The sequence below is a fragment of the Euphorbia lathyris genome, chromosome 2, assembly GCF_963576675.1.
Source record: "Euphorbia lathyris chromosome 2, ddEupLath1.1, whole genome shotgun sequence".
In the NCBI taxonomy this organism is placed as follows: Eukaryota; Viridiplantae; Streptophyta; class Magnoliopsida; order Malpighiales; family Euphorbiaceae; genus Euphorbia; species Euphorbia lathyris.
Window position 1 is genome coordinate 29,260,502 of NC_088911.1, and position 24,021 is coordinate 29,284,522.

At 34.4% G+C, this 24,021-nt stretch overlaps 1 long non-coding RNA gene across 1 annotated transcript; it reads right to left on the reverse strand.

Moving 5' to 3' along the window:
• Nucleotides 1-18,887: 18,887 nt before the first annotated feature.
• On the reverse strand, nucleotides 18,888-19,900 carry LOC136220501 (uncharacterized). The gene is made up of 3 exons (XR_010684540.1): nucleotides 19,734-19,900; nucleotides 19,370-19,621; nucleotides 18,888-19,271 (listed from the first exon to the last, which is right to left on the reverse strand). It is a non-coding gene; the product is annotated as an uncharacterized lncRNA (long non-coding RNA).
• Between the last annotated feature and the right edge of the window lie 4,121 nt (nucleotides 19,901-24,021).

Genomic DNA, 24,021 nt, shown 5'->3' on the forward strand with positions numbered 1-24,021 from the left:
AGTAACTATTCAGTATCTCATGGGTCTCATTCCTTACCTGGTCAAGGAGGGCAATGCTCCAAGAATAATCAGAGACATGGTCAGAGAGCTTAGTCCACTAGTACTCAGAATAGTCAAAGTTCCTCTAGATCATCATTCCCTACTTGTCAGCTTTGCGGTAAATTCCATGGTAACTCTCCATGCCATCGAGCAACTAGGGCTTGTTTTGGTTGTGGTCAGGTGGGACATAGAAGAAAGGATTGCCCAAGAAGTAACACAACACTAGTTGTGAGTCAGGATACATATTTTGCTCCTTTTATCGGTACTCAGCCATCTTCTCAGTATGGTGGTAGAGGCCAGAGTTCAGGAGGTCGAGGTCAGGGTGGTCGAGGTCCCAATTCAGCTCCTAATCATGCAACAGCAAGTCGAGGTCAGTCTAGAGCCTTTGCTCTGACACAGCAAGATGCTCAGGCATCTAATGTAGTGGTGATAGGTACCATTTCTGTATGTTCATTTGATGCTAGAGTTTTGATTGATCCTGGTGCTACACATTCCTTTGTTTCTCCTTGTTTTTCTATGAAATTTGGTGTACCACCGACTATGTTAGATTGTCCTTTATCTGTGGCAACAGTTATAGGAGATGTCCTTGACATAAATCTAACTTTTAAGAATTGCTTAGTAAAAGTAGGGGAAAGGGAACTCTTAGCTGATCTTGTATTACTTGAAATGTTAGATTTTGATGTGCTTTTGGGAATGGATTGGTTAGCCTCATATCATGCCTCTTTAAACTGTTATAGCAAGTTAGTAACTTTCAAAATTCTTGGGGAGATAGAATTTCAATTTCAAGGAGATCGTAGCATGGCTCCTCATATTCTTATTTCTGCTATTGCTACAAGAAGATTGTTGTATAAGAACTGTGAAGGGTTTATAGCTTATGTTAAGGATACTCAAGCAAAGGGTGTCGAGTTGGAGAATGTTGATGTGGTGAATGAGTTTGCTGATGTTTTTCCTGAAGATTTGGCAGGTTTGCCACCTGAAAGAGTAATCGATTTCTGTGTTGACTTAGCACCCGAAACAAGACCCATATCTATGCCTCCTTACCGAATGGCTCCTGCTGAACTAAAGGAGTTGAAGGAACAACTGCAAGACTTGCTTGACAAAGGGTTCATCCGCCCTAGTGTCTCTCCTTGGGGTGCTCATGTGTTGTTTGTGAAGAAGAAGGATGGATCAATGAGATTGTGCATTGATTATCGACAGTTGAACAAGGTCACAATACGTAACAAATACCCTCTTCCTCGAATTGATGATCTATTTGATCAGCTCCAGGGTGCAAAGTACTTTTCTAAGATCGATCTGAGGTCCGGTTATCATCAGTTGAGGGTTAAAAATGTTGACATACCTAAGACAGCTTTCAGGACTAGGTATGGTCACTATGAATTTCTAGTGATGCCTTTTGGTCTCACTAATGCTCCTGCAGCTTTTATGGATCTAATGAATAGGGTGTTTAAGCCCTTCCTTGATCATTTTGTGATAGTGTTCATAGATGACATTCTGGTGTATTCTAAAAGTAAAAAAGAACATGAGCAGCATCCGAGGCTTGTTCTTCAGACCCTAAGAGAGAACCAGTTGTATGCCAAGTTCTCAAAATGTGAATTCTGGTTGGATAGTGTCGCATTCTTAGGGCACGTAGTATCCAAAGATGGGGTGAGTGTTGATCAGAAGAAGGTTGATGCCGTTCTTCATTGGCCAAGGCCTAGTTCAGTTTCGGAGATTCAAAGTTTTCTTGGGTTAGCAGGTTACTATCGACGTTTTGTGCAAGACTTTTCTCGAATAGCTTCTCCTTTAACCAAGTTAACCCAGAAGAATGTGAAGTTTCAGTGGTCAGAAGCATGTGAGAAGAGTTTTGAAGAATTGAAAGTTTGTTTGACTTCAGCACCAGTGTTAGCCCTTCCATCTGGATCGGGGGGCTACACAGTATTTTGTGATGCTTCAAGGGTTGGTCTGGGTTGCGTATTGATGCAACATGGTCATGTGATTGCGTATGCTTCTCGCCAATTAAAGCAACATGAACAGAATTATCCAACTCATGATTTGGAAATGGCAGCAGTGATCTTTGCCCTGAAGATATGGAGACATTACTTGTATGGGGAGACATGTGAGATTTTCACTGACCATAAAAGTCTCAAATACATCTTTGATCAGCGTGATTTAAATTTGAGGCAGAGAAGATGGGTAGAGTTTCTCAAGGATTATGATTGCACAATTCAGTACAATCCAGGAAAAGCAAATGTTGTAGTAGATGCTTTAAGTAGGAAATCTCTAGGTAGCCTAGCTCATTTTTCTGTAATGAGGAGACCTTTGATTGGTGATATTCATGAATTGATTGATCAAGGAGTAAAATTTGAGGCAACATCTGAAGCGTTAGTAGCTCATTTTCATGTTAGACCTATTCTGTTAGATAGAATCAAGGCAGCCCAACAAGAAGATCCTCAATTGTGTAGAGTTAGGGATGATGTTTGTCATGGTAAGGTTCAAGACTTCGTGATTGGTGATGATGGAGTTCTTCGTTATGGGACTAGACTATGTGTTCCTAGTGTTGATGATTTAAAAAGGGAAATTTTGGAGGAAGCACACTGTTCAGCTTATACAGTTCATCCTGGTTCCACTAAGATGTATAGAGATTTAAGGGAATTATACTGGTGGAGTGGAATAAAGGGAGATGTTGCAGACTTTGTTGCTAAATGCCTTACTTGTCAGCAAGTCAAGGCAGAACATCAGAGACCGTCTGGGTTGCTCCAACCATTACCCATTCCTGAGTGGAAGTGGGAGAATATTGCTATGGACTTCGTGGTAGGATTGCCTCGCACTAGAGGAGGGTACGATTCCATTTGGGTGATAGTCGATCGTTTAACTAAGTCAGCTCATTTTCTTCATGTGAAGATAACCTATGATTTCTCTAAGCTTACTCAGTTATACATTGATGAGATTGTTAGACTTCATGGAGTTCCAGTCTCTATCGTGTCAGATCGTGGTGCTCAATTTACTTCTCGATTCTGGAAGAAATTTCAAGAAGCGCTGGGTACAAGACTCCAGTTTAGCACATCATTCCATCCTCAAATCGACGGTCAGTCAGAGAGGACTATTCAGACTTTAGAGGATATGCTTCGAGCTTGTATTTTTTATTTTGGCCAAAATTGGGATCATCATTTACCTTTGGTAGAGTTTGCCTATAACAACAGCTATCAAGCTAGCATTGAGATGGCACCTTATGAAGCTTTGTATGGTCGTAAGTGCCGGTCGCCGATTTGTTGGGATGAGGTCGGAGAAAAGAGACTTACAAGACCTGAGTTGATACAGTTGACTTCAGATAAAGTTCGTGTTATTCGTGATAGACTCTTAACAGCTCAGAGTAGACAAAAGAGTTATGTTGATCCGAGGCGCAAGAATGTAGAATTTTAGATCGGCGATCATGTGTTTTTGAAGGTCTCTCCGATGAAAGGAATCATGCGGTTTGGCAAGAAAGGAAAATTGAGTCCGTGTTATGTAGGTCCGTTTGAGATTCTTGAAAGGATTGGTGCAGTTGCATATCGGTTAGCTCTTCCACCCGATTTCTCTAAGGTTCATCCGGTATTCCACATATCGATGCTTAGGAAATATATTCCAGATACTTCTCATGTATTGCAACCTCAAACTATACAAGTTAGAGATGATCTGACCTATGAAGAGCAACTCATTGGCATCTTAGACAACCAAGTTCAGAAGCTACGTTCTAAAGAAATTCCTTTAGTTAAAGTTCTTTGGCAAAACCACTCTAGTAGTGAGGCCACTTGGGAGACCAAATCTGAAATGCGAATTAGATATCCACACTTATTCGATGCTTCAGGTTAGTGTCCTTATAATTTAAATTCGGGGACCAAATTTCCTTTAGTGGGGAAGAATGTAATGACCCTAACCTAAATAATATTTGTATATATCATTCTTACTATATAGGTATTTGATTTATAGTACTTTTGGTGTTGTCAAAAAGAAAAATATATTTATTTTATAGTAACTATTAGTTAATTACAGGGTTATAATTATTTTAATTATATTATATATATATATATATATTAAATTCCTAAATTTAGGTCATTATTTTATATTTTCAAAACCTAGCCTCCTTGTAAGAGAAAGCAGTTTTCTTCAATAATCTTTTTTTCAAGAGCCGCCGTCAATCCTTCTTTTTGCTGTCAAAGTCGAAGTCGACTTTAATCTAGTGTATTTGTTGTTCATCAGTTTTCCGAGTAAGTTGATCACTTTTAAATTAATACTTTACACTTCAATCACATTAGTGATGTGATGATTCTCCAAATGGCTAGTAAATTCATTTTCCCCAAATCATCTCTGCACATTAAAAACAGAGTAATTAATTATGATTTAAACAAATTTTGCTTCTTGTCTTTATCATCATGATTCCATAAAGTTTATTATATTATATCTTTGAGGTCATTGAATTTTTAGGGATATTCCACTTCATTTTACAATCTCTGTAACTTTAACATGGATTTACAATTTATATAATTTGGTGGAAGCAAATTTGTCTTTTTCTGTACAAAGTTTGTATGTCAATTCAAAAGAGTTCTATTTTAAACTTATTTTGGGTTTTAAATTGAGAGGTGGGTGTTGCGGATTATCAAATTTTGAAAATTGTTTTCATATTATTAGTGCTAGTTTAGGAGTAGCTAAGATTAAATTATTTTTTTGAATGTTAGCAGTAGCTAATATTAGTCTTATGGTTTTGATTTTTTTTTAATTAGTTGATTCATTATGGTTTAATTAATTCTCCCCTAATGTGTTAATTGTCCCCATTAGTTTAGATATGATTAAGCCTAGTTAATTCATTTTCCCTTTTATTGAACCAATAGGAAATTCTGATATCCCTTCGGTCGATTGAGAGACGAGCTTTTCGGTTCTTGCTTCGGTTTGAAATTCAGGTGAGTGGTAATTATAGTACATGACCCCATTTGATTGAAATATCAGACCGAAAACTGTTTATCAAAAATTAGCATTTGATTATATATTTTCTTTCATAAAACGTATATCTTGAACTTTATGTTTACTAACTATCCTTAGTATTAGAGCGTATATTCTGGGAACAAGCCCTTATATTGATTTGTTTTATTATCAGTTACAATGAATTTATTAAAGTTCGATTTGATAGGATTTCATATTTCTGATACGCGATTTATCGCAGTTATTACTTTATTTTTGAAATCTGATAATTTGTTCAATCAGTTATGATTTTCTGATTTATATATGTATACGATATGTTTTCAAACTGGTACAAGTGCTCAATATATCTGTATCTGTTATCTGGCCTCTCACCGATCTTCATAACATTAGGATTATGCATTTGTCTTCGAGTCATGATGTCAGTTGTCAGTTTTGTCGTCAGTTGTGTCAACATTAGAATCATGCATAAGATCGGTGAAGGCAATTATCTGTTATTTGTATCTGTTATTGGTAGCGCGCTTACCATTTATCTGGCCCTAGTGGTGTGCAGTATCACCACTCTGTTATACTGTACCATGTGTTTTAAAGCTTTTGTCTTATTTTCTGATTATTCTAATATCTGATATTTTGAAAGGCTTCAGTATTATTTTTGACAATTGATTACCAGTACTTTGATTTGATTATCTAATATTGACCATTTTGTTTAACTGATTTTGAATACTATATTTGAAACTATATTTGTCATAATTTAAAAGTATCAGCCTGTCTGCCTGTTCCTTTCTGCTGTGTGCTATAGCTACTGCTCACTGAGGTTTTCGCTCGTATAGACGAAAATCTCATACCATGTTGAATATTTCTTTTTCAGATTAAGGTCCCTGTTCGTGAGGTAACCCTTGGATTGATGTTGAAGGACACTGCTTAATGATTTAGCTTTATCTTATTTTTTGGAGACTTTTGATTATTAAGATTTGACTTGAATAGTTTGATTCTTTTAAGGTTTATTGATGTAATTGAGATGACTTTGATATTCTGTTAGTAAATTTTGGAATTTCTATTAGTTCAGAATTAAGGCTAGCATAGATTAAAGATTACTTAATTTATGCGCCGGTCATGGCCTGGTTTGGGTCGTGACAAGAAGCTTCTATTAAGTCTTTCAAAGGCTGAGATTACATGTTTCAGCTACAACATCAGTTTATATCATTTTTACTTTATCATTAAATGAAATTTAGGGTGAATTTTTTATGTGATATACTTTGATTTGATTTGATGTAATTGTTCTTGAGTTGTGACATGAGTCTTATAGTTTGTGAGTTTGGTTCTATTGCTAATAAAATTTTAAATCTAAACAAATTTAAACTGCTTAACCAAATGAAAAAATCAATATGTTGTTTAGGTGTCAATAGATTAAAAATAATAATTGAAAAAATATATCAATGAAAAATTTAGGGAAAAGTACAAAAATAAACCTTGTGATTTAGATAACTTTTGTTAGCATGTTAAGGGAAAGTTTGGGGTCTTTCTCAATAGGTTCATATATCCATAAGTTTCTTTCTTTTTATCGTGGACGTAATATATATATGTGCAGTGGAGGCAGTGTTGGGAAAGTACTACAAAGAACCAAAGAAATCAAGGGCGTTTCCATTTCACCTATTCGATAATTTAGTAAGGAGCAGAACAGAGGATCATTATGTGAGTGACTATGGAGACAGTGTACTATCAGACAGACCCAGCAATGTACAAGTTGAGTAAAAAGAAAGTGAGTCTAAGAAGATTGATCAATAGAATGAGTCGATTACCTAAGTGAAACAGCAGCAGCAGTAACAGTTGAGGATTACCTAAGTGAAGCAGTAGCAGTTGAGAGAGAGACCCCTTGGTTTGATGGGAAAGGAAATCTGATTTTTGTTTTGGGCTTTTGGGCCAAGCAACAGCAGCAGTAGCAATTGAGGGTTACCTAAGTGAAGCAGCAGCAGTTGAGAGGGACCCCTTAGATTGACGGGAAAGGAAGGGAAAAAGGAAATCTAATTTTTGTTTGGGGTTTGGATATGTATATTTTTCATTTGACCCGGTCCGGCTCGAACCCGTACAAGTTTGTACATAAAATGTATTGGCTTTGGAATTTGTTTTGAAAACCCGAACTAGCCCAGCCCGGCCCGCCTTTTCATATATATATATATATATATATATATATATATATATATATATATATATATATATATATATATATATATATATATATATATATATATATATATTAGGATAAATAATTATAAGGTCCCTGTGTTTTTACTTTACTCGCTAGTAGGTCCATCATATTATTATAAGACCCATAGGTTTTATCTTAATCAACTCTTTAGTCCATTTATTTATTTTTATACATAAAAGTACAAAGTTGCCCCTAATTATACAAATAAATAACTTCTCATTCTATTTTTCAAATTTAATCAAAATATTTTTTTGATAAAAATTGGGACGAGACAGAACAAGGGCGGAGTGAGCACCCATGGCCCATGAACTGTCACCAAATTTAATCAAAATAGTTATAACGAAGTTTGTGTAGTATATATACACTAAAATTCTTATACTTGTGTATATTAGTTATAAAAAAATTATATTTGTTATTCTCTTAAAAAAACACTTTTATAATTTTATATAGTTATACTCATATTTTGATCATTTTTACAATATTTGTTATTCATTTTTTTTAATGAATACGTTCTGCATTACTAAATTAAAATTCATAGTTATATGAAAATTAATGAAACAATTAACAAATAGTGGAAAGATTATTATTATGAAGAAATAAAAAAACATAAAATAGGGAAAATAGGTATTTTATTATTAAATCATATAAGTAAAGGGTAATTTTGATATTTTAAATTTTATTTACTCTTATTTGACCATTCACTCAAATATAAGGACTAAGGAGTTGACAAAAATAAAAACAAAGGGACTATATAATCATTTCTAAAAATATAAGGACTACCTAGTATATTATGTAAAAACATAGGGACCTTATAATTATTTACTCTATATATTAGGTAATAGTGATAATATTTTATTAGATTTTCAATTTGTTAGCCTAACTTTAGTTGAGCCATTATTTTATTTCAGTGATGTAGATCCTTAATATGTGATAAAAAAAAATTGGTCTTTGTTAACTAAAACTGAACATAAGTATATGTTTTAGGCTTTTTGGGTCTATTCAGTAGCTTTTTTTAAAGGGAAATTTACATATAAATTCATATTTGAAAAACTATCTAAAATTACATGAAGTTCTAATTTTGATTTATATTAAACTAATAAAATCATTACTTTTAATCTATTTTAAGAATGTGAGTTTATAAATTATGGGTCTAGGATATATTATCTAGGGTTTAGGATTTATAAATTGGAGTTTAGAATTTTTAAATTATGGTGTAAAAATATATTTTATTTGTTATATATAGAAAATAATGACATATTCAGAATTAAGTTTACTAATATGATTTAGTTGTAATTTTTTTAGCTAATTATGATATTCATGTAACAAACTCTTTAGATTCAACTGAATCAATTAAGTCTCTATTTGGGCCACTAATATTCATCCCATACTTATAAGATCCAAACCATAGGCCCAACCCAACATAATTACATCTAAAACTCATCCCCATCTATTCCTAACAAATCCCTAAACTCTCTTCTTCCCTCCTCCATTTTCGATTTCTTCCTTCCTCACTCTCTGAGCCTCGAAGTCATGGGGGTTATGTTTTTTTCCCTCTCATTTTATTCGCTCGGTCTCTCTCTGATCCTTCTTAGACGGATTCTAAGATCTTTGTTTCGTTATAATCAGATCTCTTAGGGTTCTGTCGTACGATTTTGGGCTTCCGACAATGGCCAGTTTACTCCGATGTTGTCTTTGGCTATCTGAGGGTTCTAACTGGCCTCTATTCCTACATGCAAGGTAATACTACGATTTGCTCTCTCTCTCTTTTTCTCCGACCTCGATTTCACTTTGGTTCGTGTTATTATGTGATGAAAACTGATAGAAATGATGGAGAAACAATAATGCAAAGGCAGTTCATATAGATATACACATGTATGAATAAACTGGAATGTATTAACCTTACTCTTTTTTATCTGATCTTACAGTGTTTTGCTCCCCCTTACAATGTTTTTCGCTCTCTTTTGCCCCCCTTCTTTCTCTTTTGAACTCCCTCCCCCTTACCCGTGTGACCTCTCCCCTATTTATACTGAAAGTTATAGAGTTTACAGTCTGTTTTTGGTAATTTTCTTTTAGAGGAAATTACACTGGAAATTATGTAATTTAATTATGTAATTACTAAATCTATAGACATATTGATGAGTTGTCTTTCTCTCAATATCACTATGCTGACATATTCTTCTCCCCTATTAGAATAACTTCTATTTATTTACTGCCTTTTTAATCATAATTATGTTAATTGCTCAAATTAATTGTTTATACAAGTTGAATATTTTAGGTTTTTCCCAGTTCTGATTCCAACTCCTCAATGACATTGATGACTCGAGCACCTTGGGTAATCTCCCTCCAACCACTACCTATTTGGTAAGATGTTTTTTTGTTTTTGTTTTTTTGCATTTCAATGACCACTGCATAGAAATGCTTCATTTCTTCAAAGAAAATACTTGATTAATAGATAGCCAACTCATTAAACTATATGTTTTTTATTCAGGTTATCAACTCAGAGAGTGTCTTTGAAGCATAAGAACTTTATTCCGAATTCCAAGTATGTGCATCATATTGAAGACGGGTAAACTACACCAATGGTACCTGAACTTTACATAGTTTACACTTTGGTACCTAGATTACATTTTGTTCCAAAAATATACCTGAAGTAACGATGACCGGACAATTTAGTATATTTTTACCGGTTATGACCGGTCAACGCGAGTTTCATGAGTTGATTACATTAATGGTACCCGAACTTTATCATAATTCACACTTCGGTACTTGGATTTTATTTTATTCTAAAAACCTAACACAAGTAAAGTGACTGAAAGGTTTAATTTATTTGATCGATTAGTGATCGGGTAACATAAACTAAACATTGGGACTCACCATACACTCAATTAACATAAAATTATAATACTGTCATTTTCTAAATGACAATATTATAATTTTATGTTAATTGAGTGTATGATTGGTCTCAATTTTTAATTTAAAATGGTCAAACTCGGTTTGATCAATCACTGATCGGTCAAATATACTAAAATATTGAGTCATCTTTACTTGAAGTGTATTTTTTGGACAAAATGAAATCCAGGTACCAAAATGTGAATTCAGGTAAAGTTCAGGTACCATCAGTGTAATTTACACGTCAAAATCGCATTGACCGGTCATTAACCGGTAAAATATACTTAATTGTCCGGTCATCGTTACTTCGGGTATATTTTTGAGACAAAATGTAATCTAGGTACCAAAGTGTGAATTAGGATAAAATTCAGGTACTATTGGTGTAATTTACTCTATTGAAGACATGTTAAAAGGGGTACCTTTTCCTGGTTTAGACCCCTTTTCAAACTACTTTTTAATATACTTTTATTTGATCATTATTTTCGTGTTTGTAATGCTAACTTTTGATATCAAATATTTATTGATAAGTAGGGCAAAAAAAATTGGTATTCTTCCTTCTTCTTTTCTTGTGTTTCTATATCTCCAGACTTTCTATGCTTTATAATCACTTTGGGTTTTGTGGCTTGGAGCTAAGAAATTTCTTCTAACAGTTTGCATCAATTTTGTTGTTTATCCCTAGTTAATTCTTTTAATAGTTCACATCAGTTTTGTTCTTATCGAGATACAAGTTTTATTTAACAGTGAATTAGTTGCTGTCTTGGCTGTGGCTTATTGGAAATTGAGTGGATTACATGATAAATGCTTAGACACCAAAGAATCGATTACTACCACATTTCTTATTGGTGCTACTATTGGTCATTTTACTTGCTACAATTGAGATACTTAGTCTTTAGAGCTTGGAGTGCTTAGTGATGCACAACTTTATTGATCACCACTTTTAAGGTGGATGTTCTTTTAATATTCAACTTTCTAATGCTAACTTTTGATATCAAATATTTGTTGTCTAATCATTCTAGATCAAAAATGCAGTTTGCTCCGCTATCTTTCATTTGCATTGTGGTATGTCTTCAATTTAGATATCACTCATTGTTGGATTCTTATTACTTGTGCTAATTTTAATGATTATTAATCTGTGACTAACATTAGACATCATTCATTTTTTTTAAACAGATCTCATTTTGTTATGTAATTGACAGGTTTGAGTGAGATACATTATATATTGATTTTAAGCTGGGTTCATCCACGGAGGGTGAGTCAGGGCCTAAGATCAGGCCGAAATAGAATAGAATTTCTACTTTTATTTTAATAAAAAAAATAGAAATAGAATTAACTACTAGTACAGAAATAGCCTATAGCTACGGCTTATTAACTACGGTTGTTTAAAAAACCGTGGCTAAAGGCCTTTAGAGTCAGTCGTTAGAAAGAGCCGACCCTAAAAGTACCTTATGAGCCACGGTTTATTATAAATGTCCAAATTTAAAGATGCAGGGTTTTTGGTGTCCGTCGGTTATGCTTGTAACCGACGCCAATGATCCTTTTAGAGTCGGTTTTCAATAACCGACTCTGAATACCTGATATATACATATTGAAAAATTAGACTATTTTCCACTCTTCTTCTTGTCTTTCTTTTCTTTGTTTGTGCAAAGAATCCTAAAGACCTTAGATAATAAAAAAACTGTCTTCTTGTCTTTCTTCTCTCTGTTACGCGAAGAACCCATTTCCCTAATCTTCTGTTCTTTCTTCTTCCTTCTGCGATTAAGCCCTAAACCATTTTTTCCTTTCCGCGATTAAACCCATTTCATTGCGCGATAAACCCTAGACCCATTTCGTTCGAGTTTGAGTTTGCTTCCTCCATCTGCTTGAGTTCCTCCATCTGCTTGAGTTCGTTCGAGTTTGAGTTGGCTTCAGTTCCTCTTTTCTTTGAACTTGAAAATGGTTTGAGTTGCTATTTGTTGTTATTTTAAAATCTTTCAATGAATAATTTTCTTTGTTGTTACTATCAAACATGAGACTTTTTAGCTTAGAATTTTTAATCATAATTCTAAAGTTTATTTGTTTCCTTTTATTTATTACAGATCTTCGTGTATTTTCTTTTGATAGTTTTTAGTGAGTTCGACTTCTTTTCTCCTTTGAGATTAGGTGCATCTATAGGTTTTTTCTCTCTGTTTTTATGAAAAATGCATTTGAAACTGAAGATATAGAATTTGTTTGGTCCGATGTAATTTACTATTTTTCCATATTATCTATGAAACCGGATGCAGAGAAGGAATAAAAAAAAGTGTATCAGTTTCAAGCAAAATCACAGGCTATGCTATATGGTAGTTATATTGGATGGGTACATGGACAAAAAAAAAAAGGAAATGATGCTCAAATTCAAACGCCTGTATTCTTAATGGCAATACAGTTTGATATCTTAACCATGGATGGCTGAAAATTAAGGTTTCAAATTTTTATTTGTCATAATAAAAACAAAATATACATTTTTTCTTATAAATTTCTAAAAAATTGTAATTTAGAAATAAATTTGATATATCCGACGAAACCCTTTACTAAATTATGTTTAGTAGTAACTGTTAAAAAGAGTTGTATCCAAAATCAAATCTATGATTAAACCCATTATATTAAGTCAATGTCGTAAAGTTAGTAATATTGATGATGATGGGAAAACATGTAATTATTTTCAAAATTTAGTTTTTAAAAAATATTTAATAATGTTGGTTGAATTATTTATTATTTTTTAATACTTTAATATTTAATATATTAAAGTTATTAAAATAAATTTTAATTTGTGAATTTCTAGACACTTACACAATGATAATGAAATTAAATTAAAAAACCGTGCAAAACACGGATCTAAAACTAGTTTATTCCAAATTCCATTATTCAAATCTATATTCAAGTTGCCACTATCTTCTTGTCCGTCTTTTTTCCATTTTTGAGAAGCAATCTCTTTTTTGCTTTTCTATTTGTTCTCTCTTTTATTTTTGTACTGTATTCTTGTATGAATGCCAGAAGTATTTATTATTTAGCCAAATATTTTACCCATCCTTTTGTATTTTCCGACTCCTATTGTGATTTAAAAGTTTACAAATTGGTACCTTAAGGTTCATTCCGTTAGCAAATACATACCAAATTGACTAACGTTGTTAAAAGTCAAAGGAAAAAGAGTTAATTCGGTCATTATATTTATTTATTTTATAAATTAACTCCCCTTATTATCTAATTATCACAAACAAACCCCAAAATTAAAAATAAAAATCAAATACATCTTCTTCTCCATCTCTTTCTAATTTCTTATATTTTTTCTTCTTTCTCTCTCTTCCCTCTCTAAAATTACAAAATCAAAGACATTTAAATTAATCTACTCCCCTCAGCCATTATCACACCTCCTAAAATATTCTAACTTTCAATTAATTTACTCCCCTCCTTTCAAATAATTTCATCTTCTTTCTTCTTATTTCACAAAGAGATGGGTAATTTATTTTATATATTTGATTAGTTTGTTCTTTTGTTTCTTGATTTTTATTTTATATATTTGTTTTATGCGATCCTGCATTTTAATGATATGGAAACGAATTAGGATGGTTGCATTTGTTGGTTTGAAAGGAGGGGAGTAAATTAATTGAAAGTTGAAATATTTTAGGAGCTGTGATAATGGCTGAGGGGAGTAAATTAATTTAAATGTCTTTGATTTTGTATTTTTAGAAAGAGAAGAGAGAAAGAAGAAAAAAAAAATAAAAAATTAGAAAGAGATTGAGAAGAATGTGTATTTGATTTTTATTTTTAATTTTGGGGTTTGTTTGTGATAATTAGATAATAAGGGGAGTTAATTTATAAAATAAATAAATATAAAGACAAAATTAACTCTTTTCCCTTTGACTTTTAACACCGTTAGTCAATTTATTTTTCATTCCTACTGATGATGTTATACGAACTTCTTCTGTGGTTTGAATATCATTCCATTATGTGTATAACATGTCATTCCATTAACTAATCAATGTAATTTCAAGAACAATTTTAGAATTATCCATATTAATAGGTAAATATGATTTAAGAAAGCTAAATGGAGTGTTCATATTGGATGAGTTGGCATTTCTACAATTTATATTTTGATTAGTACTAAATAATTGAATTTAATTCATCAAAAAAATGGCATCTCATATAAAAACAATTTGAGAAGATATTATTAAAAAAAAGGTTACATGGGTAGGTCTAGCCCCAAAGGGAAAGTGAAGGAGAAAAAATTAAGAGCTAACCATCTGAAAAAGGTTAGCTCCACTAAGATCAACAAAAAGTAAATTATGAATGGAAGGAATTATATCTTTCATTCTCATTCCGTCCCTCAATTTCCTTCACGATACATATGACCAAGTTTGACCGCCCACCTCATGTGAATTAAATCGCGACACTTGCCAATGAGCCGATAGTAACAATGTTTGCTTTCATTACCCTCGTCAATCAAACGAATGACTACTTGAGAATCCAATTTTGTAATCACCTTCTGGTAACCTTTGTTCTGAGTAAGCTACAACCCAAAGTATAGGCCTCAAAGTTCAGCTAACACTGTGGTGCAAATACAAATATTAAGAATAACACCACCAAGCCAACACTCATTTCTATCACGCATCAAATCCCCAACTGCCACATACTTTATGTTACTTTTACTCACACCATCACAATTCACCTTGAGGTTTCCCTAATCAACCTATTTCACGGGAATGAAAACCTTGCTTAAACTCCAAATCTTGAAAGAGAGAAAATTCACTTTATTATGCGACACTTCATTAGAATTATCAACGACTTGATTACACCTCCACCTTTACAACCACTGTGGCAAACAGACTAGACCAAACCACCCTCTATCATTACGAATATACCAGCCCAGTCTTTCAGATCCGAGGAATAAAAACATCTTTTCAAATATAAAGGAACAAAAACATCGCTGACAGTGCAAGCACAACAACAGTCCCAAATGATATGGATAGTCGTTTCTCTACCCATGCAAACCATGCAAGACTCATCCACACTTAACTTCGTGAGCACTTTATTAGCATTAAACATGATTTTGTCATGGAAAACGAACCAAATAAAATAGTGAATCCTTTCGGGGACCTACAACTTCTACAACTGCAGGTTTAAATCACTAATAACAGTTAATTCCACAAAAGACTAAAAGTCAAAGCAATTGAGAATAATCTCGAGCTCGTTAGCCTCCAATTCCGACAATCTTCATACTCCACCTCCGGAAAAAGAACTATCGTGACCAACGTCATAATCAATCCTCTCCATCGGTAAATAATTTTTCATCCACTCCCAACCACCGTCAACCTTCCAATAAGAGGCCAGTGAGCGATTAGCATCCATCAAGGGGACTACAACATTAACAACCTGAATAAGAGTTTGGTCCCCCACATGCACATCCAATAACACCATTACCCCAATCCTTGCTTTAAAAGATCAAGTCCTCCTAAAATACTACTCTAGACATGGTTATGCGATTCGCACAAGTATAACATATCAATCTTAGATAAACCCTAAGCATAGTAATTACGAAGCACTTGCACCCAAAACATAGAGCTCTCCGTCAGAATCCACCAACTAACTTAGACACAACACAATGTTAAAATCACGAGCAGGCCAAATCCCTGAACAACCTAGACATCAGTGCTTAGAAATAACATCCCAATTGACTAGATGAAGTGTATGTCTCTACTTAGACCCTCCCCATATAAAACATCTATTAATAGCATCGAGCTTTCGGCAAACGCTATTAGGTATAAGTTTGCATGGTATACATTGGAATACTAGAAGCAACTACCCTAACCAAGGTAATGCTATCAGCCAAAGAAAGGTGGTGCACCTTCCAATCACTCAGATTTCCATTAACCCTATCGACAACATGTTGAAAGCATTCCTTACTCACTCTATGATGAAAAAGTGCCACCCCAAATACTTCCCAACACCAACGGTGCTCTGAATACCTAACGTTGAACAATCGCACTACACAATCTCATTGGGTACTAGTCGAGAATAACACTCTCAACTTCAGTAAACTCATTGTTCTAACCAGAACAATCACAGAAATTCCATCACATCCTTAATGATGATCGCTTAATGAACAGAGACATCCGACATCAGAATAATATCATCTATAAAGAAAACATATGAGAGATGAGGCCCATGATGAGAGATACAAATAGGTTTCCAAGCCTTATCATTAACAACATCCACAATGAAACAAGTGAGCCTCTCAATACATAACATGAAAAGATAAGGAGATAGGGGGTCCCATTGACAAAGCCCTCAAATAGGATGGAACCTCGGGGTATTCTCACAAAAATCTTCGAGGAAGTGACACAATTCATGATTAACATCACTCAATGACCAGGTAAGCTTACACTAACCAAAGTGCCTTGCAAAAAATTCCAGCTAATCTAGTCATGTGATTTTTTCAGATCAAGCTTCACACCTATTAAACCATTTCAACCATTTTTACGCCATAGAGAAAATAACTTCTTGCATAAAAATGATATTATCAGAGATTTGTCTGTCCAGAATAAAACTACTTTGCATATGGCCAATCAGGTAACCGAGTCGAGGCTTTAACTGATTCATAATGCGCTTAGTGACAACTTTATAAACAATATTGCAAAGACTAATATAGGCCAAAACTGAGTTAAATTCTTCAAACTGAGAATTTTAGGAATGATGGTAATAAGAGTATTATTAAAATCGTCTCAAAAATAGCAATTATTAAGAGCATCAAGAACACATTTACAAGTAGCATCTTTAACTGTTCTTTAGAGCTTCTGAAAAAAATGCTTGGAAACCATTGGGACCCAGAGCTTTGAGAGGAAACATGGTAAAAATGACATGATAAACCTCTTCCTTAGTGAAAGGAAGCACCAAGAATAATGGAATTAGCACACTCCTCCACATAGAGAGATCGGAAAAAAAAATTGCGCCATTTTACACAACTTACCCTTATCCCAAACCCAGCACATATTTGCATCTTTCAAACCCCTAATCTTGTTTCGCCTCCTTTTAACAAAAGTATAGGAATGATTTTTTTTTTTTTTGTATTTCGATCACCACACGTAATCCATTGGACTCTCGACTTCTGGCTTCATAGAATATCTTGTTGCCCGAGCAAAGTAGTAAGCTCATTCATTAACTTTTTCTTTAACTTGATAAGTCCCAAAGAGGACCCTTGGCTCAGAAGGCATTGAACTACCCCTAACCTAGCCATTAATCTATTATTTCTCTAAAAAACGCAACCAAATACCGATCAATTCCAACCACCAATCTCATAGTCACATCTTCAAGCCCGACCATAATACCCTCATTAGCATTCCAGTGGTAATTAAAAAAGCAACAAAGTCTGAATGTTGCAAGAATGTTGCAACCAACCCTCTTAAACGGAAAGGGCTTCGAAACACCTAACATGTGGCGCCAATCAGTACTACAAAGGGCTTTGTCAAGCTTGCAAGCAACCTTAATACGAGGGGTATTACCCCGAAACTAAGTAAAATGAGGGCCAATAAACCCCAAATCCACCAATATAAGATCATTGATCTGATTAGCAAAGTTAGTAAAATGACCAACACTACCTTTCTCTCCCCCCAACTTATCCTCGTTTGCTTTAATACAATTAAAAATCACAAGCGATGATCCAAGCGTTAGCGATAGAAAGACTGAAGGGCTCACAAATCATCCATAAAAAGAACTCGTTATAAAGAGTAGTAGTGGTGTCAGTCTGCCCGACAACCCCAACGCTGCCATCATGGTTCACTTCCACGCCCATCCTTACTGTCACCACAATACTTTGCGGCAAAATACTCAACCACAAGCAAACCTGGGGAAGATGCACATGCCTTCCATAGTTTATGCATGTCGTGTGAAGCCTATCATACTCCACCCACTGCTCTGAACCATCTAAATCAAACTTAGCAACTAACGGTTTCATAAGATCAACCTCAACGCAAACCCTAGAAAACGGCCACGTGCAACTAGTGCATAATTCCTATCCACCTTAATCAGTTTTTCTACAACCTTAGCCACCGCGAGGAGGACATCTTCATTATAATATGACAATGGAAGCTCCAAAAATCAAATCGATACCATAGTCGATCGAATCCACAAGGGCATCAAATGGTGAAAAGGAGGTAGACCAAGTTCGAATGAGATAGTGACCTTGCACAAGCTAAAGGTCATCCATGTAGCATACTTGCAATCCAAATTTAACCAAATGAAATATGTATCCTAGGTTTATCATATCCCCAAATGGCTTCCACAACTCTAACGCTCGTTTTTAAAAGGCGACATACCTTAATGCTCTCATTATTAGATTATCAAAGCCTTCCATGAGATAATCGGGTTTTGTTTCAAGATCGAATCAAGTGAAACTTTAGGCATTAGATGATTGCCATCCACAAACTCATCCTTAATTTTTCCTGCAACAAGTAAATCTTCCTTAACTCTCTCACCCATAACAACTTTCTTGTCTGCCAAGACATCGAGCCAAGTACATCAGGATTGATTGGGTTCACCAAGCTGTTTCTCTATCCAGCCCTATCAGGCAACCCTGACGGCGGTGGACACGGAGCATGGTAGAAGGCGGCGGAGCAATACTATAGTCGCTGCCCTTCTTTTTTTTTTTTTTTATGTATATATATATAAAAAAAAAAATCTCTAAACAAGTGGTTTTTTTTTTATCAGAACATATAAATCCAAAAAATAGAGATAAGAGTTTGGTAAGATTCAAATGACAATAATTAACGCCTCTGTAGTATTTATAAGGGGCATCCTATTTGCAACATAAACTCATTTTGAATACATCTCATCTATTTAAAATTACACAAAAATTACGATCCAATGTTTTATTTTGTACTTGGTATAACAATATCAATATGGATGAAACAACAAAAAAAAAAATTAATAATAAAAAAAACAACATTCTACTCGTATAAGACTATGTACAGTAGACCTGCAACTTTTTAATTTCTGTTTTGGAAATTCTTATACATTTACAATAGTTGTTTTACAGGGGTTAATCAGAACGCTAAACCAAGAGATGTCCTCCCTTACCATAGGGTTTAATTTCTAAGTTTTTATGTGCATATTTACAAGTCTATAAGGGGAAAAGAGAAAGTCAAGAAGCCTGCCTGCTTTTCTTTTTCTCATTCATTTTTACATTTTTCTGCCATGCCTGAACACAAAAAGAAATTCATTTGTCAATTTTTATAATATTTGAAATCAGATAAAACGCATTCACAAATCATTTACAATTAGCATCGAAATTAAAACCTGGAATCCTTTATCATAGGTTGAAATCTCTGTGTTCGTCTAACAAGAGGCTTCTGACCCCTTTCCCGTTTTCTGGTACATACAACGGCCTTAGCTTCATCGTCTTTAATGCTCTTCACATCCTCCTTCGATCCATCTGTGCAATCTTCTGAATGGCCGTGATCACCGTTCACGTTTTCCTCTTGTGTTTCGTCCTCACTCACCTCCATTTCTTGAATTGTTTCCTTCGCAAGATCCGTCATCGTACGAGTTCTGCAAAAATCCACAAATTGAAAAGAAAATAGTCAAAATTCGATCCTCAAAACGATCAATTAATTAGAAGAAACTTAGAATCTGAGATTGAATTAGTGATCGGAAAACTCACAGCGGCACATCTGAGATGAAAGTGAAGGAGGGAAATCACGAGCACACAAGAACACGCCTAAATTTGGTGGATGTAAAAATAAGAAGTGAAAATAATTGAAACTCGGGGAAGAAGGGAAAATGGGGTTGAATTAAATGCGTGCATTGCAAGCCCAATATTTTGTGGCTGCTACAGCTCGGTGTAAATATCGAAATATTAGAATACGGCAGTTACCACGTAAGCAAATATATGAAATTGAGAAGTTATACCGGACCAAGTACAATTAATGAAATTGAGATGTCAACTCATTTGAAAACGATTAGTTATAGTTAGAAGAAAAAAAAGAATATTATTATTATTATTATTATTATTATTGAATTATTATTTTTATATAATTTGTGCAATTTTTCTTTTCGAAACTCGAGATCTAATTTAACGGATTTGAGATCCTTAACCACTCAAACTAACTTTGATTAGTTCTTTTTTTATTTTTTATACATTTAGTGCATTATACATTACTCATATATTAAATTAATAATTTGATGTCACATAAACAATAATTTGAGGGTGTAAGATCTGCAGAAGGGCGCCGGCAATAACACACCTCTTCTTTGCTGATGACAGCTTTTTGTTTTTTGGGGCAACTATTGATGAGACTAGAAAGGTCATGAACATCCTGTCTGAATATGAAGTGGCTTCGGGTCAGGCAGTAAACTTAAGAAAATCAGGGGTTTTCTTCAGTCTTAATGTGTCTGAACCTTTGCGATTACAGATCAAAGCTTTATTGGGGGTGTGCACTCCTCTCGACACAGGTAGATATCTAGGTTTACCATCACTCATTGGGCGTTCCAAACGCAGGATTTTCGCTTTCCTGATTGATAGGCTTCGCAAGAAGTTTGGTGCATGGGGTCTCAAATTCCTGTCCCAGGCTGGGAAAGAAGTGCTGCTTAAGTCTGTGGCTCAAGCCTTGCCAACCTTTTGTATGAGTGCGTTCCTCTTACCTTTATCTATCTGTGATGAGCTGCAAAAATTAATGAATTCTTTTTGATGGGGTATGAAACCTGAGGGCAGAAGAAACATTCATTTGTTTGATTGGGGTAAATTATGTAGGCCTAAAGAGTCAAGTGGGATGGGTTTTAAGGATCTACATGTATTTAACCTAGCAATGTTAGGTAAACAGGGATGGAAATTACTAAAATTCCCAAATACTTTAGTGAGTCAAATGTTCAAAGCTAAATATTACCCTAGGGAGGACTTACTTCTCTCCAAATTAGGCAATAATCCTAGTATGGTTTGGAGAAGCATATGGGAAGGCATTAGTATATTGAAAACAGGGGTTAGATGGAGAGTGGAAGATGGTAGATCAATCAGAGTTTGGGAGGATGAGTGGGTTCCTAATCTAGAGGGTTTTTGCATAAATTCCTTTTTGGTCCCTGGAATGGAGAATTTGATGGTAGCGGACTTGTTCCTTAAAAATGGGAGAGGGTGGGATATGCAGAGACTAAACGGCTGCTTTAGCGAAGTGGAAGTGCATGCAATTAGTGATATTATCCTGCCATATAATGTAGGGGAAGATATGAGGATATGGCATTGGTCAAGGGATGGACACTACAATGTTCACTCAGGCTACTTGTCAGGTATGGGGCTAGTAGAAGCTAGCAGACCCTAGGAGGGTTGGAAGAGATTGTGGAAGCTGATGATTCCCCCAAAGCTGAAACAGTTTATTTGGCGTCTGTGTTCAAAGTGCTTACCCACTAGAGCCCGGTTGGCCCAGAGAAGAGTCCCCATTTCAACTGAATGCCCAGTATGTGTGGAGCAAGAAGAGACGGATAACCATTTATTTGTTGATTGTTGTTTCGCAGGTGACATTTGGCGTGTAGCAGGTGTTCCTGTGCCAAGAGTGGATAACAGATACCTTGACGAGTGGCTTCTACAAGCCTTGAGCAACTCAAATATGGAAGAAATAGTTAGAATCTGTTATGCACTCAAAGCAATCTGGGACCACAGAAACAGAGTCCTATGGCACATGAGATGGTGGCCGGCAGACACGGCATGGCAAATCAGTTTGGAGGCTGTTCAGGATTGGAAAGCCTATCAACAGAAGGCGCCACCTTTGGGCAATCGACACACGCAAGCAACGCACATACAGACGGCCCCGCCGATGGCCGTCCAGCCACTCCCGCGTACACAAGGCACACAGATGAGAGGTAACCAATTTTTGCCAAACCCTCAACATAGATGGAACACGCCTAGCCCGGGCTTTATCAAATGCAATATCGACGGGGCCATTTTCAATGAATTAGAGAGCAGTGGCATGGGAGCGGTTATTAGGGACGAAAGGGGAACATTTCTCTTTTGTAGTAGCAGTCTTATCCCAAGCATTAAGGAGCCACGCGTCATTGAAGCTCTTGCAATCCGCACGAGTCTGCTGTGGATTGCTAATTTGGGTTATTCTGCTGTTATTTTTGAATCTGATGCTAAGGTTGTGGTTGACGCTATTCACTCTGAAAAGCAGAAAATTTCTGAATTTGGTATGATTGTGGAAGATTGTCGAGTCCTGCTTAGATCCACCCCATCTTTTAAATTAGCTTTTATTTCTCGCTTAGCGAACAGTGCGGCTCATTTGGTAGCTAGGCATGCATGTTCCAATGTTAGCGATTTCGTTTCAACTATTGTGCCAGACTGGCTTGTGAACACTATTTACATGGATGCAAATCCATCATCTATTTAAGTTTCACTTTCAGGATAAAAAAAACAATAATTTGATATGTTTAAACAATTTAATTAATTAATTACATAAATTTTATTGATTAAAATGTAACATGATATTAAATTATTGACTTGACACGCAAATGGTGAAGTATTCTAAATGTATAATAAAAATTTCTCTTTGTTGATTTTAAAAAAATTAATAAATAAGTCTTCCATTTTTTTAATGAGCTTCGCTAAGTTTTACTCACGTCTCACCTCGAATTTCACTAGGTGCACTAATGTTTCACAAAGTTTCGCCACAGTTTTATTAAGGTTTCTCCAAGTTTTAACAACAAAATTTTACCAAGGTTTGTCAAAGGTTCACTAAATTCGATCAAAAAATTCCATAGAGTTTTATGAAGGTTTTACAGAATTTAACCGAAGTTTCATTGAATTTTATCAAAACTTTCTCAAGTTTTTACAAAAATCTCATAAAGGTTGACTAAGATTTCACCATGTTTCACCACAGTTAAATAATCGAACAAAGAAGATGGAAGGAAAACATGTATTTATGAAAGAATAAAAATAAAATGGAAAGACAAAATAAAAAAAAAAAGAAAAGAAAAAGAATGGTGATAATATTGATGGTGAATTAAGGTGAGGGTGAATGTTTACCAAAGTTTTGTTGTTTTTTTCTCTTGAAATTAGGATGAGGGTGAATGTTTTTGGATTTTATTGACCCTATTTTGTTGGGAAAATTGTGGAATCAGGCTACCTATATTTATGATATTAAGAACACCCGTGTGTATTATTTTATTATGTTTTTTAATATATATTCATTTTGTTTTCAATTTCAACAATTTTTAAAGGATTTTATGTGTTTTCATTCACTTTCGGTCAATTTTATAAAGCATGAAATCGTTTGAAATTGAATGCAATTGTCTGAAAGTGAATGAAATTGTCTGGAAGTGCCTCAAAGTGTTTTGAAAGTGCATCTTATTTATTGAAATTCAATGAAAGTTGTTGATATTTTATAAAATGTTTCAATCATTTTCTAATGGTGTTCTTGTTGTGATTATTGTGCGTTATTTAAGTGTTGTTTTTTAAATTATTGTTAGGAAAGTGATATTGATGATATTCGAGATGATTTTTTTATTGTTGGGAATGAAGTTTTCAATCATTTTGGAAGAAAAAAAGAAGGCAAAGTTTGTTTTGGATGATTTCGATAATTATCTTTTTGAAACCCAGTTTGGTTCATCTGCAATTTGTTTTCTTGTTGTTAGAAAAAATGTTCAAAGAATATAAGTAGTGTGTGATAAACTGGCAGAGTGGTTTGAATTGTCTATGAGAAAAACAGTCATTGATTATGTAAATAAATATAATTTGAAGAAAATTAATATGTAAAATAGATTATTTTATTGTTATTTTTGTTTTTATGTTTCTATCATTCGATTATAATCATATATGTTTTTTTTGTAGGAATATGAAAATGTGATTTAATAAGAAATATTATAAGAATAAACAACGACTTGAGTTGGGAGTTGAATCAAAGATTTTTTATGAATTGTTGATCATGCATATTCGGATATCTTGTTCTGTAAAAAATAGGAAGATTTGG